This window comes from Ceratotherium simum, unplaced genomic scaffold, assembly GCF_057802395.1.
Source record: "Ceratotherium simum simum isolate JZ-2026a unplaced genomic scaffold, ASM5780239v1 HiC_scaffold_43, whole genome shotgun sequence".
In the NCBI taxonomy this organism is placed as follows: Eukaryota; Metazoa; Chordata; class Mammalia; order Perissodactyla; family Rhinocerotidae; genus Ceratotherium; species Ceratotherium simum.
The window spans coordinates 959,065-977,813 of NW_028261259.1; the positions used below are offsets into that span (position 1 = coordinate 959,065).

The 18,749-nt window shown below is 39.9% G+C and overlaps 1 protein-coding gene, 2 long non-coding RNA genes and 1 pseudogene across 11 annotated transcripts in view; 1 reads left to right on the top strand and 3 right to left on the bottom strand.

Annotated features, from left to right (window-relative positions):
• Window positions 1-18,749, bottom strand: part of LOC147911321 (uncharacterized) — a 207,098-nt gene that overhangs the window by 94,802 nt on the left and 93,547 nt on the right. The window lies entirely within an intron of this gene.
• LOC147911326 (uncharacterized) lies at window positions 5,678-12,100 on the top strand. 2 transcript variants are annotated; one of them, XR_015551184.1, is made up of 4 exons: window positions 5,678-5,814; window positions 6,634-6,684; window positions 10,861-10,999; window positions 11,765-12,100. It is a non-coding gene; the product is annotated as an uncharacterized LOC147911326 (long non-coding RNA). The 2 variants fall into 2 exon arrangements; XR_015551183.1 differs by having other exon boundaries at window positions 6,634-6,853; window positions 11,765-12,099.
• LOC147911327 (methyl-CpG-binding domain protein 3-like 3 pseudogene) lies at window positions 13,972-15,012 on the bottom strand (annotated as a pseudogene).
• LOC147911328 (uncharacterized) overlaps window positions 17,842-18,749 on the bottom strand; it is a 31,228-nt gene continuing 30,320 nt past the window's right edge. The window contains exon 3 of one of the 2 annotated variants that reach the window (XR_015551177.1): window positions 17,842-17,979. This is a non-coding gene — a long non-coding RNA (uncharacterized LOC147911328). The other variant, XR_015551178.1, reaches the window with a different exon arrangement.

An 18,749-nucleotide genomic window follows, 5' to 3' on the forward strand; every position in this document is an offset into this window, starting at 1 on the left:
TCAAGAAGTCTCCCACGACTTGTGGGGTATGCCTCACCCATGGATCTCCCCAGCTGGCCCTTAGGCACCCCCAGTGCTCTGCGTGCCTCACATACACACCTCCACCCTAGGGCTTCTTCCTTGTGTATGCTCCCAACAGTGGTGGTTAGAGTGAATTTTGGAGAACAGCTAGTGAGCACGTGCAGAAACTTGGTCCAAATCCGCAGGCCAGAGAGAGACCACAAACTTGAGGTTTCACACAACCTCTGGAATACAAAAGGGAGGCTGTCAGCGCCCAGCCTATTACATCACAGCATCAAGAGAATGCATACAAGCTGGAGAATTCTGCCATTAATGAACAAATTAAAAATGCTGAGATTATACTGGTATAACACATTAAAATACAAATGTATTATTGAAACATATATTAAGTTTAAAAAAATGACATTTCAAATGTTGGAAAAATTACGTTTGAGAAACCTCGTAGGTGGTCAGTAAACATCTGTCCCTCCCTCCCTCTCCAGAGCAGCCATATATATATGTATAGATACACACACACACAAATATATATACCCCCTATAAGTTCTATATATAGATGCATATGTGCATGTGTGTCCACAAACACTCATACATATATATAATGCATGTACCTATGTGTATCATATACATGTATGTATACATGATAGAATACTCACATGCACATGTGTGTATCTCTACAATTTCACCTTCAATAAAGTAAATTTCCGGTTTGTATTGACTCTAAATAACTCTGCATTTTAACTTGTTAGGTCTGTTTCGGTTTGTTTTCCCCAAACTTTCTGATTAGTCCTCTGGGCACTTCTCAATTGGATAACTGTTACGGTTTTCATTTGTTATTGTGCTTTCATTTTCTCTTTTTAATAAACATATTTGTTGGAATATGACATACAATCAGAATAGAGCACAAATCCAAGTGTAAAGATTGATAAGTTATCACAAAGGGTACACATGTGTTAACACCACCCAGGCCAACAAACAGAACATGACCAGTTCTATTTATAGTAGATTATACATGATATATATAATAGATAATAACCACAGTTACCCAGATTATTATTTCTCCTTTTTCAGGAAGTAGCACACAGAATGGCAATGCTTAAAGCAAATTTGGTCATGATGTGGCCTCCTTCAAAAATATAGCTGGATTTGGAAGGTTAATTTTTTTTAGGAATACATGAGTTTAGTTCCAGAAAAAAAGAGGCTTGTAAATTTCCTTTCCTGTAATGACCTTGTAAGATTTTTGTAGCAAAGTTAAGCTATTCTCATAAAATGAATCAAAAAGTTTTTCCCATTTTTCCTGTTCTCTGGGAGAGCTAGAGTCAATGTGTATTATTTCTCTCCTGAATGTTTGGTGGAATTTGCCAGCAGAGGTGTTAGCCACGATGAAATGTGGGAATGTTTTAAACTATGGATTCAGTTTCTTCTTTAGATATGGGACTATTCAGATTTCTCATTTCTTCTTGAGACAGTTTTGGTAACTTTCATTTTCCTGGCAATTTGTGAATTTCATCTAAATGTTCACATGTATTGACATGTTATTTATAATAACACGTGTGTTGTCAGGGGAGGTCTGGGGTGAATATCCTGGGGGCGGAAGTCAAGCTCAGCTCATGTGTCCCCGCAGGTTCAGGCACCTGGATGCTGGAGGGAGAGCTTGTTCTCATCGCAGGACGAGAGGCTGAATGCTTTTCTTTTCGCCCTCTGCTCTCCATTCACACCAGCTCAGGAGACCTTGTTCCTGGGCAAGTTGGCGTGCAGGCAATGCCCCATGTAAATTCTTCCAGGCCTGGTGGATATTTGGAATTTTTTTTCTCACATGTTCTCTTGAAACCACGTGGCCACATTTGTATAATATTCTCTCTTTATTTTCTATTTGAATCAGTTTTGGTAATCACATTTTCAATTTTTAAACTTTACAAGGCTGTGTCTCTTAGACTCCTAAGTGTTTTCAGTTTTAACTCCTTCAAACTTCTCCCGGATGTTCCTGCCTTATGGTGATTCCTTCTTCATCGGAGCTCCGAAGCTCATCCTAGCTGCCTGGTTGTTGATGGTGGCAGATACACGAGTTTCATGGGGCCGAAGGTTAGGCAGTTTGATTGCGAGCCTTCTGCTACACCATTCTCAACCCACAGACACTGTGCTTCTCTGCTTGTCCCAGAGCCTCCAGTTGTAATTACTCTTCCTCCCCAGGGCTATCTCCAATCTCATGTTGATATTATTGCTGTTCTCTGAAGCATTTGATGATGTGTTCAAATGAACAAGCATTTTGGATCCTGAACCAAAGAACCATTTACAAAACGCACTCTGAATGTGATCTGCTTTTCCATTCATTAAACTTTTCTCATAAACTTAATCACTTTTCTCCATGTGTGTGGAATTCAGTAAGCATGTTCCAGAGCCCAGGTGATGTTACTTGATTTAGCTATAAATTCTAAGGCTTCAGGAGAGCTGTTGCCACAGATGGAACGAGTTGGCTGGGCATTCTTCCTTCATTAAGTGGTTGCATTGGATTCGAAGATAATTTTGGTTTGAGTCTTTTCCCTAAGGAGCCCCATCCCTCTCAGCAGGTTTCAGTACAAGAACTATCAGTATGTTCTGGCCTTGGTTTTTGCCATTGAGGAAATCAACAGAAACCCCCATCTTTTACCCAACATATCTCTGGGAGTTGATCTCTATAATGTCCTGCACAGTGAACAGAAGGCACTGGAGAGTTCCGTAATTTGGGTCTCAGGGCTGGGCAAAGACAACCCAAATTACACCTGTAGTAGAGAGAGCAAGTCTCTAGCAGTCCTTACTGAAACATGTGCAATTTCTGCCCAGATTGGAACACTGCTGGAACTGTACAAATTTCCGCAGGTAAGGCTGTGTGGGATGGGGAGACATAAAATCATGTCTACTTTAATGCCATTCTCAGGTACCTGAAAAGGAAGAAAGGAGGAGACTGTGTTTATGCATCTCTCACAGGATGTAATCTCCAAGGGCAAGTGTATAGAGTCTTAGTGAGGTATGCACATTTCCTTTATTTGGCAGCCCTAAGCACTATGATTTCATCCATGTCCATTGATAACAAGGTTCCAGGGACCATCTGCTGTTGGCCAGATTGGGTCCCAAGCCTGAGTCAACAAGTCATTTGCATGAACATCATTTGCAGTGATGCAAATGAACTGCATCAGAGGAGGCAATGTCAGGTGTAAGGTGCAAGTGTCAGAAAGGGCCCATGTCACTCAGGGCTCAGACAAGAACATTCCAGCATCACAGCCTCCAAAGTGCAGGATAGGGAGGGACAGCCTCACACACCCAGGGCCCAGGGCAGCCACAGGACATTCTATGTGTGACCCATGCAGGGCTGCACACCAATCATGAGTGCAGAAACACCACAAGCCCATGAGGCCCTGCCTGGGGAAGCAAAAGTCATGCTGAATTTATAAGATTCCAAATCAGTAACTCAAGATCAATGCAGAAATAAAGTTGCATTTTTGATTTTCTAAAAATTGACCTCCTTTCCTTTTCCTCAGTTCTTTTAACCATGCTCATTCCGGGATCAATATGTTGTGATGATCCACTTCTGCACCCTCAACATTGGTTTCCTCCATTATTAATGCTGTTGTGAGAAATTCCTCCCTTTCCTCACCCTAAAGCAGAGGATACTAGCTGGAAGGAACCCCTGTATTCGCCATCACCCCAAATATCTATGACTATGACAAAGGTCACACACACCTCTATGGCCCTGGAGCAAAGGGGATTTTAGGGCAGTGAAACCATAGTTCTATATGATTCTGTAATGGCGGATACATATTACTATGCATTTGTCAAAAGCCATAGAATGTACAACACAAAGAGTGACCCTAATTCCAGCTATGGACTTTCATTAATTATAATGTATCTGGACTGGTTCAGGAATTATAACAAATGTACCACACTAAAGTTAATAATTTGTAGTTAATAATGTTACAGTAATAATGTTATATAAGTTATATAGATTACTAATGAGATGTTAATAATAGGAAAACTATGCTGGGAGGGATGAGGGGATATATAGGAACTCTCTATAATTTCCACTTAATTTTTCTGTAAACCTATAAATGTAAACGGTTATAAGAAATAAAATCTATTTTTTTAAACCATATTTTCCTATCTGGTAGCTTCTAGCTACATGTCACCATTGAGAATTTGAAATGTGGCTAGTCTAAATTGAGATGTGCTGTAAATGTAAAATACACTATGGGTTTCAAGGATTTTATATAAAAATATGTATGTATAATACCTCAATAATAATTATATATTGACTACATGTTGAGATAATAATTCTTTGGAGATGTTGGGTTAAATAAAATATATTAAGATAAAAAAATGAAAGGCTTACATGGCTACTGACTTGGGAATTGCAAGATGCACCACCACACACACACACGAGACTCTGGCTGAGGCAGGGGGTTCTAGATTTTGCAAGCACCTCATAAATTTATGGCCTCCCACACTCAAACCCTCCTCTCCTGACTTGGAGCAAGGCTATTGCTATGGGTTGAATTGTGTCTCCCAAAAGATATGTTGATGTTCTAAACCCTGGAACCTATGAATGTGACCTTATTTGGAAATAGGGTCTTTGCAGATGTGATCAAGTTAAGATGAGGTCATTAGTGTGGACTCTAATCCAATATGACTGGTTGGAGAGGAAACAGCATTTGATGACAGAGGCAGAGAGTGGACTGATTCAGCTGCAGCCAATGAACACTGATGATTAGCGGCCACCACCGCAAGCTGGGGGAGTCAAGGAAGGGCCTGCTGATACTTTGATATCAGATTTCTAGGCTTCAGAACTGGGAGAGAACGAATTTCCTTTGTTTTAAGTCACCCACTTTGTGGTATTTTGTTACAGCAGCCCTGGAAAATCATACAACTATAAATGGCAGAGCTCATGTAACACACGAAACATAAAACAGAGGCAGAAAAAGGGGGATTTATTCTCTTCCTTCCAGGTTGGAGTGATTTCTAGAAAAATTGGTTGCTGTAGCAGAGGTCCCTGGTGTCACTGTGGTTTTTCTGGGGACACAGGAGCTGGTGAAGCTGTTGGGCTGTTTGAGGAGACAGAGATAATGGTGTGCAGAGCCCTAACTATTAGGCTGGAAATCACGGAGATATTTGTGATTCAAGAGTCCTTATCTGGGGAAAAGGCCATCACAAGATGATTGGAATCAGGTCCAACTTGTCCTTCCCCACTGATGTCTGAGAACAATGGGACCTTGTCCAATTCATGATGAACCAAAGAAGACCTTCCATGTAACCTTATTTATAATATCGAAAATTTTCCAAACTCTTAAGTGTCTATTGATAGGATGCTGGTTAAATATATTATAATAAATTTCAATTAAGTAATCTAGTCATTAAAAATCAAATCGGAGTCTATTTTTGAGCAAAAACTAAGTTTAGCTATTATAGGATACCAACGTTGTGAAATGAAATTTTTATGTTTATATACATAAGAGGAAAATTGGCTGGAAGACAAAGCACCAAAATATTAATAGGGAATATCTTTGAAAGATGAATATCTTTGAAAGATGAACTTACAGTTGACTCAGTTTTCATTTTTGTCTCTCTTTGCTTACCTGATTTTCTACTAAAATGATCATGCAATTTTGGTAATAAGGAAAATTGTGTATTGTTTTACATGACTAGATCATAATCGCTGAAGATTCTAATGAAACAGGTGGGAGAAATAAGGGATCAGGTGTGTCTCTGACTTTTGTCAGGAAACAGCTCTCAAATCTCTGGCTACAAGAGGAGTGCTGCTTTTCTGGGGTAAGGGCTTAAACAGCTTATTCCCTCTCCAAGGAGAAAATGATCTAACGTGCAGTTCAAGCCTGCAGATAAACTGCTGAACCTAAAAGACAGTTGTCTTCAGATCACTATTATAATCTCCATCTTCTTTTAGTCTGCTAAGCTGCAGCATCGCTTTATCCATCCTATGTCATCCATGCACCCTTGTTGTTGATGTTAGTGGTGGTGGTTGTGTGTGTGTGTATATGTTTGTGTCGAGGTAAAGGTGAGGGGAGGGAAAATGTCAAGGGAATAATAATGGCAAAGATTGCATCATAAAATTGAGACTTCACAAGTACTAGCCACCAGTCTTAATCTTACATGCATCTTAAAATCCTATGTCATTAAAATGTGACATTGGTGACAATCCCAACTAAATAAGAATACACCTCTAATTGTTGACTCTGTTTCACTCTTGAGTTTCTGTCCAACTTTCGTGTTTTCTTTTTTTTTTTTTTTTGGCAATACTTTAGTTTCTAAAGAATGAAACTCCTAGGAAACAGTCCCTTAATAGACATCGAATCTGATTCCCAAGGGCCAATTATCCACTCTTATAATGGTCTCTCCACCATCAAAAATGTGAAAGGCCATTGGCTAGAGTGTAAATCTTGGAGTTATGCCAGTGGCACACTATATTTCCCTAACTGAACTTCTGCACCTGGTTTGGCCGAAACTAAGAGACAGTACTGAACTCTGCAATGTGCAGGATGGCAAAAAAGGTCAGCCCCAGGCCGACTCCAAGACCCAGAAGGCATTTGTGGATGCCAGTTATTAACCTAAATTATCTTTCTTCCCTCTCAGGACTCTACTGCTTTCTTGCTTTCATTGAGATTCAAAAGTGTTCAACCCAAGGTTTGTTGATGGTGAAGGAAGTGGTTAGTACCTCTTGCATTTCTACAGCACTGGGTTTTCAACACAGCCCCTGTGTGTGATTTTATATTGTCCTACAACCATTTGGAGGTAAGAAAGACAAACCTTGTCCTCAACCTGTTTCCGATGGAGAAAGTGTGGCATAGAGATGGTAAGTGAACTTCTTAAGTAATGAAGAGAATATCACACAGAGAATGGAGGCCAATGCTATTTGATCTACAGTTAGACAAATGTACTTGAACCTCTGCTCCCATAGATACCAACAGATGACCTTGGGGGAGTATGGAACCTCTCTAGGTTGCTTCTTCCTCAACTTGAAATGGGAATGATAATCTGTACAAGATACGACTATTTTGAGGAAATGCAATAAAATAAATAGAACATCTGCACAACATTTCGTGGGATGCCTTATGTGTGATAAATGCTTAGTAATGATAGACGTTATTTTAATCAAAGCTACATTTAACTAGATTCTTAATTGCAAAATGAGATAAGGCAGAATGCTTCACTCCCTTGTTAATAAATAACTTTATTAGAAAATAATACAAAATGACATTTTGTCAATTGTTTCCATTATGTAAAAATAATGACCCTTCAAATGCTTCTGATACTCATTCTTTATAACCATAAGAGAGTAATCTCATTGTTTCTTCACTTCCTGCGGCCATAGAGGGGCATCTACAATAGGTAAAATTTTTGCAATATTATGCAGAATATATATGGCTCTTTTGTCTACTTGAATATACTTCTTTTTTTCCCTAAAAATAACACCTTAATCAAATGAGCATGTATAGGTTTTCATTGGAATGTAAATCTACGATATTTGCATTTGAGTATTACTTTACTTGCTAAAATGGAAGCTGATTTAGATTCAGAAAGGATATGGATTTATAGCTGTTAAGGAAGATAAGAGGGTGCAAAATATTTGTACATAATTTGAAAATTACATGGAATCTAAAGACCAGAATTATCCATCAGTAGTTTCTCCTGGGAAAACCTAAAATGAGACCCCATTACAACTGCTGTTGTGTGTCCACAATGATGCGCGTGCACACTGAAGCAGTGTGCTGTAATAGCCCCTGTGAATATATTTCCCTAGTATGCCAGACTCTATCTGTCCTGCAATCTACTAGCTGGGAGACCATGGGCAAGTGACTTCTCTTCTTTGAATCTCATTTTCCTGGTCAGTAAAATGACCTTAAGAGTTACTGTATGAGGGCCGGCCCTGTGGCTTAGCGGTTGAGTGTGTGCACTCCACTACTGGCTGCCCGGGTTCGGATCCCAGCACGCACCAACGCACCGCTTGTCTGGCCATGCTGAGGCCGTGCCCCACATACAGCAACTAGAAGGATGTGCTACTATGACATGCAACTATCTACTGGGGCTTTGGGAGAAAAAAAGGAGGAAGGATTGGAAATAGATGTTAGCTCAGAGCCGGTCTTCCTCAGCAAAAAGAGGACGATTAGCATGGATGTTAGCTCAGGGCTGATCTTCCTCAAAAAAAAATAAAAGAAGAGTTACTGTACGAAGAGGCCTGCTTCAATGACTAAGTAAGATAACTCCAGTAAACTGCATATTTCAGTACTCGCCAGAATAAGTGCACAATAACTGTTGTTCCTATTTCCTCTAACTCAAACACTGATCGTAATGTTGGAAATCAGATTACTTCTCTATGCACACCAGCAATGAAGAACACTTCTTCAGAGGCCTGCAGAAGCAATGCATTAGTGAGTTCAGGACCCAGGGCTTACATAGCGGCTCAATGGACACAGATCATTTCATCCTTTCCCCAAGTGGTTGTTCAAAGTGAAATGTCAGAAATCATACAAAATGGTATTCAAAGTGGTGTATCTTCTTCAGTTGAAGATGGTATGTCTTTTATTTCTTTTCAAAAATACCATTTGGAAGAAAAAGTGAAAATGAGGTGAATTTTCTTGTCTTTCTCAGTAATAGTGTCTAAGGACAAAATGTATAGGTGTGAAGAGGGGCCAAAAAAGGAAGAAGACCAAAAAAAAGGAAGAGAAAAGAATTAAAATATATTATATGGAGTGTATTTATTGAACGGAGTACATAATCTCCCAGGTGAACAATTTGGACGCATGGTTTGCGACACAATTTTAAATTTTTTTATTTACTTTATCATATGTTAGAGGATAAATCTCTTGATTTATAATTTTATCTCATTTGGCTTAAATACAAAAGTTTCAATATCACAACTAATGAAATTAAAAGTAATTTAAAAATTAAATCTTATACAAATAAATCTGCCCTCTGAATCATAGCCATCTGCTTCCAGAGATGATGGAGAAAAGGTGTGAGATAGGACAATGGATAAGTAGATATGAAAAGGACTTGGATCTTGGGAAAAGGAGAGGAGATGGAGGGGATTAGAGAGAAAGCTTCATGAGGAGAGAGAAAATGAGTCATAGGTTTGGTGAGGTGATAAAGAAGGAAGAACTAGAAATAGAACTGGTGTTGGAAACAATCTGAGGTGTAAGAAGTCCAATATGAACCTGGGAATTCTGGCTGATGGAAACCATGGCTTTACATAGTGACAGGGTGACTCACGACACCTCACTGAGTTGTCATAAAAGAATGAAATAAAGGTCAAGAAATTCTAAATCAAGTCTTATTAAAAATCTTAGGGTTTTCATCAGAGAACTCTTTTATCCTAGAAGCAGCCGAGATGCAGAGGTTCTCAAGCCTGAGCATCATCGTCATCCCCTGGGGAGCTTGTTCAAAAAGATTCCTAGCCCAGGACCCAGACTTAGATTCAGTAGGGCTGGGGTGGAGCCGGAAATTTGCATTTTTAACAAGCTCCTGGGTGATGCTGATGCTGCTGGTCCAGAGACCACACCTTGAGTAGGACAGTTCAAGAGGATTTCTCCAATGTTTTCCAAAAGAGTTTGAGTCCCTGCTGAAAGAAAATTTTTTTTTCTAATAACATAAGCTGGCATCACCAGTTGTGTTCATTGATCATCCATTGAACAAATGTTTACAAAGTGAGTACCACTTGCCGAGTCTCACACTCAGCACATAAAAGGATTCAAGTAACCAAGACTCAAGTTGACTTGAGGCAGCCCAGGGTCTAAACAGAGTTCCTATCCTCTCCTCCACTCTAACGGTTTTTGTGACTGTGAAAATGTCTCCACTACTTGTCCCCCAAATGCAACGTGAAATAACATCACAAAGGGTTATCGATCTACCACTGACACAGGATTTATATCATGTCCTGGAAGGGAGAATTTTACAAACGGCACAGAAGATTGCAACGGTAAGTCCAAATAGAGTAACAGCCTTCAAAAATCAGAACAGAGTTAGTTGCAGCAAAATTGAACCAGGTCCTTAGAATATGACGTGAAATTCTAGAGAAAACCTACCGAAGTGAGCAAAGATGCCAGGAAGAAAATAGGTCATAGAACCGAAATGTGACACCAGGCCTACAATTGAATTTTCTCTTTTATTGGTTGCTTTAAAAAAATAACAGTGAATGTTGAAAGTAGTCAACACCTTAGAGTCTTAACTCATTCTGCAATAACAGCCTAATAGACGAGGGTTTTCAATCAAAGCCCAAGGCCATCCATAGTTGGAAACGTTACTAAGCAGATAGAGAAGTCTGTGCACATTATCAAATTAAAACCCAGGAAACAAATGGGAATCGTGACAGCATAACAGTTGACTTTTCCCATTTATCCAGTCCCTGTCCTAGATGTGGACATTGTATGAACAGGTTAGTCTTCTACTCCCATTTTGATTCTCTCTATGATACTGGAGAATTATTGCCTCTGTGCACAGCAGGCTGTTACTGCTAAGAATTCTCCCAAAGAACATACACTCAGATAATTTTTAAGCTCTTAATATCTTAGGAAAATCTCTTATCTCTTCAGTCCAGCTGTCCTTATCAGTGGCTCCCAAACCTGTATGCTGAATGAAATCACCCAGGGTTTTTCTGAAAACATCAGATTCTGAGTCCCAAATTCTCTGAAATTTGCTTTACTGGGTCTGAGATTTACTTTGGGATTTATATTTTCAACAATTATCTCTAAATATTTCTGATGCTGTCAGTCCACAGAATCGTCTTGGGCACCACTGCCAATGGATAGTTGCAGCGTATACATTCAGCTGGTTTGATTATGAACTGTTTGCTCCATTCCACAGATGAGGATGAATGCCACTGACTGACCACCCCAAAATTATTGGACCTATCCAATTGGAAGCTACCTTCGTACCCCTCAACCTGGTTTGGCTCCAAGTAATGGAAAGTCAAACTTCACACGTGAAGAGGAAGAACGCACGGGTAAGTATTGATAAAGCCCAGTGCCTGCGGACCACCAGGAATGCATATGACGTCCAAAGTGTTAGGTTTATTAATGTGCTGCAGCAAAGTGCACCTCCCATTGGGAAGCTTCGGTGTCTCAGTAAGAAGATGCTAGAAGGGGCCTATTGAAGGGTCTGGCCTTATGCCACGTGGCTTTGAGGAAAGCTAAGGAAGCAAGGGTTTCTTCTGTAAATGGTCCTGTCAGGAAATGAGTGCAAGTTGATAACTGGATATTTTCACTTTCAGGTAGGAGAAGAAACTAATGAAGCTGGGTAAGAGTTGTCTTTGCTTCAGAAGCAGAAGCATCCATGTCAGCCAGGAGAGTGGAATGTTTGGGAATTTGTCAGGAATGCAAATTTTCAGGCCCCACCCCAGACCTACTGAATTGAAATCTGTGGGGATGGGACCCAGCAGCGTGTTTGAACAAGCCCTCCAGACAGTGCCGATGCACACCAGAGTTTGAGAACCGGTGTCTTAGCCCAACCTATAACAATAGTCAAAAAAGGTGGCAGGGGACACATCATAAAAATCATGTCAAGAATTCTTGCCCACCAATGCTGGTGATAGGTTACATTGTTTTATATAATAAAACAGGGACCATGGCTAGTATAGGGAATAGTCTATAGAGATGGTATAAGGAGTTTGAGAGAAATATTCAGGAACTTTTGAAGGTAAACATTCTTCATTAATGCTACTCTGTTTCCCTGGGTCTCCAAAACATTTGTTTGTTTTTTTCTTTTTTAGGAAACTTGATGCTGTCTCACGTTTAGATACTTGATGCAACAGGAATCTGAGAAGAAAAATGGGGAGACTTTTTTTCATCTTGTAAGGTCAAATAGTTCCTGACCTTGAGGAAGTAACTCTCTCCAGCTTCTCTTCTTTTTTTCATTCTTAGAAATCAACCCTAATTCTTCTCAACTTGGCAAAAATAAATTTTCCAGAGACTGTGAAGTCCAGGTGAGTTTCATACCGTCATCATCTTGTGGACTGGGCATGAAAAGGGGCAGACATAGAATATACTTAAGACTCTCACAACATTTTTGAATATGTTGTGTGGTAGATATTTTTTCCAAATATGAACCTAAATGTACCAGCTCTATTTATTCGTTAGATACCCGCTAATTTAAAATGCTCCTTTTCAAAATGCAATGTGATAAGTAAAACATGGTGAGGTGTGTATATAAATTCTGTGTACTATTTTGCAATTTTTTCGTGAATTGGGTGGGGAAGTGACCATTAGCCTTACTGCAGCCCTGGAGCTGGGCATCCCACACACACATGAATTTAGTTCTTACACTCTCTGCTTTCTTCATTTCACCTATTTTCTTATTTCCCTAACAGGAACAACATTTTTAATTAATGCAGCTTTATATGTTTTATTAACTCATATGTCATGGCAGTAAAAAATTTCCTTTTTTTCTGAATCTCGTTGAGCATGCCTTTCTTTAATACTAAATGTGTTGAATGCCAGAAAATATCCCTTAAGTGGTCAATTCAGATACTAAATCTCTTATAACCGATTTTGATTTTTACATATTGACTTGTCCTGAGAAAACTACTGACAAATTGTGCTAACCATCTATAAATGCATAATTAGCTTTAAGTCAACATCATGGTCACATGAACTATCAGCCACTCAAAGTCTTGGCTGCCCAAGTTAAATACACATATTTCTATGAAGCCCAGATCTCTGTGGTATAAAGAAAACGTCCACATCGCCATTCTAGTGTGTGTTTTACTAGCTGAATTTCACAAATTATCAGAATAACAGTAAATGGATTTGCTCTGACTTAGTGAGGCTCTCAAATCGGTGTGGAAATGGGAATGCAACACTCGCTTTAAAGGTTTGAAATCCTTTCTAATATTTTAATATCTTTTCATGCTTGGTGATTCTCAAACTTGACCATACATTAGAAACACTTGGAAGGTTGTACAAAATGTACTTATACCTGGGTCTCTGATGAATCAGAATCTCTGAGGTTAGAGCCCTATTGTCTATATAGTTTAACTTGTCAAATGATTCTAATATACAAGGGTGGTTGAGAACCATCACAAATGGCTCCCAGGGTTTCCTCTCAAGCATCTGGCTAGCAGGCCAGATCACTGGAATCCTAGTTCATTTTCGAAGGAGAAGGGAGCACATACAGAATAAGTATCCAAATCACTAGGAGAACGGGAGGTTCGGAGAGTTTTTAATAGTTAAAACTATTTCCAAAAGAGGGCCTGTGAGTCTGCACTGAGGATACTATGCTTCTCTCTCCTTCCACCCACCCCCTAAAAAGTTCCTCAATCTAGAAGCCCACAGACTTATATGTACTTGGCTTAATTCAGTAGGTAAACAGGTGAAAACAGATGTTCTTTTCTGGCCCAATATATGAAGTCACTGATATTTCACCAGATTCTTTTACCATATTGATTAACTCCATTCATTTTACTATTTTTAAATATAGTTTTTATTTTATTCTCTTGGTTAACAATGGATATTTATGGTAAGAGAATAGCAGACAGCAGAAGAGAGAGAACGTGAACAAGAAAAGCAACACATACGTGAAAAATAATGACAGAAAGGACAGAATGTGGGACAGGAAGGCAGAGCTGTATTCATCCATAGTTTTTCGAGAAGCGACCCGATAACAGGAGAACAGAGTTATTTCCTACTAGGTTTGAACAATTGCGTTGATTTCCCAAGCATTCTGTTGCAATGCATCCATCATCTCGATATGTAGGAAGACAAGCATCCCAAAGACAAAATGCTCCCAGACAACATTTTCCTTGTTAAGAATCAAAGGTGAACTTTATTTTAAAAAATTACCGAGGTAATTTTAGGTAACAGATAAGGCTGTAACCGGTAGTCGAAGGGCTAATTAAATTATATAAAAACGTCTTGTATTTGAGTTAGTATTTGGAAAAAAAAGATACAACTTATGTTAGAATGAGCTATAAAAGCAAGCTTAGGTAAAGTAAGACTTTATAGAATCAAATTAGTTTAAATTTAACAAATAATCTCTTTACATTAAGTATCATCTTTTCGTGAGTGCACTTATTCTAAAAAAATATATAACTAAAAACACTAAATGAACCCTTAGCCAAATTACCTTTAATATAAAAGTGAATAAGTATCATGGTAAGCAGAAATTGCAGTATACAAGGACAAGTAAAGATCTTCTTTCCTGTCACATGAAACCCGATCTTTCACCCACACAACTGTCTACTCTTCACATTTATGTCTCTCAAAAGAGTTCAATGAAGTACAATTATAAAATGACAAAGCATCACAGTCCAGAGCAAGAAGTGGGGTTGACATTAAATGAGGCGAGTGAAACTGGGGGCTGTTCATGGGGAACGACTTCCCCAGGGCCACACTTCTTGGCTTCTTCAGCATGACCTTCTCCTATTTTCCATCAGGTATCAGAACATCATTCTTGGCTCCTTGCTCTCTCTGCCTCCCTGGCAAACCTGGCTGCCCTCAGGGCCTCAGCCCCTCTCTCCCTTGCTTTTTTCACTTTCTGACTCTGTCTGTGGATGTCCCCATAAGTTACGGGCTGTCTGTAGAGTGGCTGGAGGAGACCGAGACCCACTCCTGGGATCGTCTCTGCCCAGTCTGAAGACTGTGGGGCCGTGGGATTGAGGCTGGGGTTTCGAGACCCAGCACCAGCACAGCCCAGGGATTCACCTGGACCACCTGGTGCAATTATATTTAAGGTATTTGTGATATCAAAAGTACTTAAAAGTTCTCCTTCACTGCTGTAGGCCTGGAGTCCCTGCAGTCTCCTGTGTGCGCAGACTTACTGGGACTTCTGCAAGGTCTCCTCCCCTTGACTGTACCTGACCTCAGTGCCAGGGTAGGAAGTCATCCTTGTAGCTGGCCTCTTAAAAATGCAGCTGGTGAGTCTTATAGGAAGTGCAGACCTTTCACGATGTCTCATCTTGGTCTTGGATAAATGGACCTGTCTTTTCTTCTCTGAAGTCTGTGGCATCATATTTCTTTTGAGCTTCCCTGTGAAAACAAAATGAAATGTGAAATTTGAATAAAATGGGGGATGCAGACTGCCAGCCATGGAGAATGTTCTCACCTCATTTGGATCTTCCACCCTCCTGTATCCTGGAGAAATATCTCTTAAACTGCCCTGTGCATCACAATCATTTGGAGGGTTTTTAAAACACAGATTGCTGGACCTCCACCCAAGGAGGCCTGGGGAGGGCTAAGAATTTGCACTTCTAAGTGTTCCCGGATGCTGCTGATGCTGCTGGCACAGGCACCACACACTGAGAACTACATCCTGGGACATCAAGCTGATATGAGTCAAGGGCAGAAAGGACTATGAAAACTAGATGCTTGTGTGCCCAGAGCATAGTAATTTAGTGCCTCATCTCTAATGAAATCACATTCCTCTCAGCAATTTGATGCTCACTTCACTTGCACACCCACGTCCCATCATCACTCAAATATTCTCCTGTTCATAAGTAAATAACTCACACATACCATATTCCCATCCCACAGTTCTATCCACTGTAAATAACCATTTTTCCTCCCCTGACTCTTCCTCTCTCCTCCTACTCCTCCCTGTTAATCTGGGCTCCACCATCTGATTTAACACAACAATTGATGCTTCTTAGAAGTCAATCCTGCTCTCACATTTGTTCCACATCCACACCCTCTTCTAGCTAGGTCATCCCATCCATTTCCCTGGCTTCAAATACCATTAGTGAACTAGAAATGCCCATAGAATTAGCACAGATCTGGCTTCAACCCTGAGACCAAAATACTCATCTGCCCACTCACCACATCAGTGATAACTCGATGACTCAGCTCACAGTGAGCAGGTCCCAAGATGAACCAACCAGTTCTCCAAATAATCACCCATATCTCAGGGTCCCCTAATCTCACTTGTTGGTACTGATATCCTGTCTACACCTGAGTGTCATTTTGGACACCCTGCCACCCCATACTGGTACATCAATGAACCATCCGTCCAGCCTCCTGAATCCACCCAAAGATTCTGCACTTTTGAATAATTCTTGAGCACCTTTCAGATTCCTACAAAATACCATTTCCACAGAGTGACCTTTCCTGATCCAGCCATCTAAAGTAATGTCACATTTTCTCTGTTAATTTTTAAAATTTTTAATTGTAAGTGTATTATCATCTATTTCTCTCATAGTGTTTTTCTCACTAAATTGGATACTCCATGAAGTGAAGACTGATGTGAACTGTAATGTTTTACACTGCCATATTCACTCATTGCTTTGCCCTTAGAGAGTGCACAATATATTTATCGAAAGAAATTTTTCGAACTCCAAAAAATACTCTCTAAAATTTTCAAACAAATTCACTTGACTGCAGTCATACAAGGATAGAATCTGTTTTGTGGTGTACTGCAATAAGTTATCACTAATATTGCAAATCCTTTCTGTCTGTAATCCATTATAAGACTCTAGCCACAATAATCTATTTAAAATGTAAACCTAATCAGTGCACCCTTCCTTTACAATCTCTCTTTTCTGTCTTCAGATACTTTTTGTGTGTGTGTGTGTGTGTGAGGAAGAGCGGCCCTGAGCTAACATCTGCCAATCCTCTCTTTTTTTTGCTGAGGAAGACTGGCCCTGGGCTAACATCCATGCACATCTTGCTCTCCTTTATATGGGACGCCGCCACAGCATGGCTTGACAAGCAGTGCCTTGGTGCAAGCCCGGGATCCGAACCGGCAGACCCTCGGCCACCTCAGCAGAGCGTGTGCACTTAATCCCTTGCGCCACTGGGACGGCCCCCTCAGATACTTTTTACAAGTGAAGTCATAAATCTCACTTCATCCCTGTTGTCCTGCCATAATCATTAATACCATCCCTTTCATTCTCCAACATGTCCCAGTGTGGAGGGAAAATTAGTTGATCCTCCCATTTATAGAGCACCTACTATAAGCCAAGTTATGTACTAAAACCCATGATCCAGAATTTAACTTAAAAGTCACTGCCCCTGTTTTTTTTAACCTTGGAGAAAGGAATGAGTTAATAAAGGGACTAATCAATGTGTAATATAGTGTTAGGTATAATTAGATCCTGTAATAAACAGTAAGGGCTACACAGAGATACAGAGACACAGGGAGTGATGGAGGAAGAACAGCAAGGAGGGATAAAGGGAAAGAAATTACCTACAATTGTTTCATTTATTTATTTATTTTGTGAGGAAGATCAGCCCTGAGCTAACATCTATGCCAATCCTCCTCATTTTTTTTTTTCCTGAGGAAGACTGGCCCTCTGCTATCATCAGTTCCCATCTTCCTCAACTTTATATGGGATGCCACCACAGCTTTGCCTGACAAGTGGTGCCTCAGTGCCTGCCCAGGATCTGAACCCAGGCCACCAGCAGAGGAGCGTGTGCACTTAACGGCTACGGCATGGGGCCGCCCACCTACAATTATTGATGATGAAGAGATTAGGGAAGGACTAACTGATGAGGTGATATTTGAGCACAGAACTGAATATTTTTCAAAAAAGACCAATCACATTGTGGGTAAAAAATTTTCCAGAGACGGGAGCAATGTACACAGTGCAGAGCTGAATATTACTTCCACTTCCCAGTGATGTTGTTGGTTAAAAACAAAACAAAACAAATGTCTGGCCTATTATCCCAAGAAAGCTCCCTATGCAGAAAAGTACAACACCTTGATCATTACTTAACAAACATTAACACCTAGGAAACAACTTTCAGTAAGGTATCTTCTTGTTTTAAGAGCTACTGCCTGCTCAATTAAAGAGGTTTCACAGAAGGACAAAGTGTACAAATGGACACTCTTGCCGTCCATATGGATTCCACACTCACCAGAATAGGCTGGCTTGGAAAACAGGCCGATGCAGGTTCCTCCATGGCTGCAGAGCTGTCCTGCTGACCCCACTCCTGATGTGCAGACAGCCAGTGGATTGCTGGAAAATGCAGTGACTTCTGCCTCTGATTCAAAATTCTGAAAGACAAAAGCTTTCAGCCAAGAATACTATATCCTGCAAAAATATCCTTCTGATATGATGGAGAAATAAAAACTTTGCCAGATAAACAAAAGCTGAGGGCATTCATTGCCACAAAATCCCCTATAAGATATGATCAAGAAGGTCCTCATACCTGAAAAAAAAAGAAAGGGTTTACAAAGCCTTGAGCAAGGAGATAAATAGGCAGACAAAGTCAGAAAATTGCAACTCTCTATCAGAACAGACCAGCAAATAATTAATTATAACTTTAAAGATAAAGGGAAGAAAAACATCAAAAATAAATATAATCACTTCATTTTAACCACAAACTCACAATACAAAATGGAATAAGTTGTGACAACAATAACTTAGAAGGGGAAGCGGGAATGGGTGGAACCTGATTAGACTAATGGAATAAGAGGCTATCAGAAAATGGACCAACTCATCTACGAGAACTTTTACACAAACCTCACGGTAACCACTAAACAAAAATCAGACAGAGACACAAATGATAAATAAAGAGAAAACCATCATAGAGAAACACCAAACTGAATTGGTATTCTGAAATACACAGGACGAAAAACAAGGGAAATACAAAGCAGCTGGAAAACAAGTGATAAAATGGCAGCATTAAGCCCTCATATATGAATAATCACTCTAAATGTAAATGGATTGAATTCCGCAGTCGAAAGACACAGAATGGCTGGATGGATTAAAAAACAAGATCCAACAATATGCTGCCTCCAGGAAACATTTCTGAGCTCTAAAA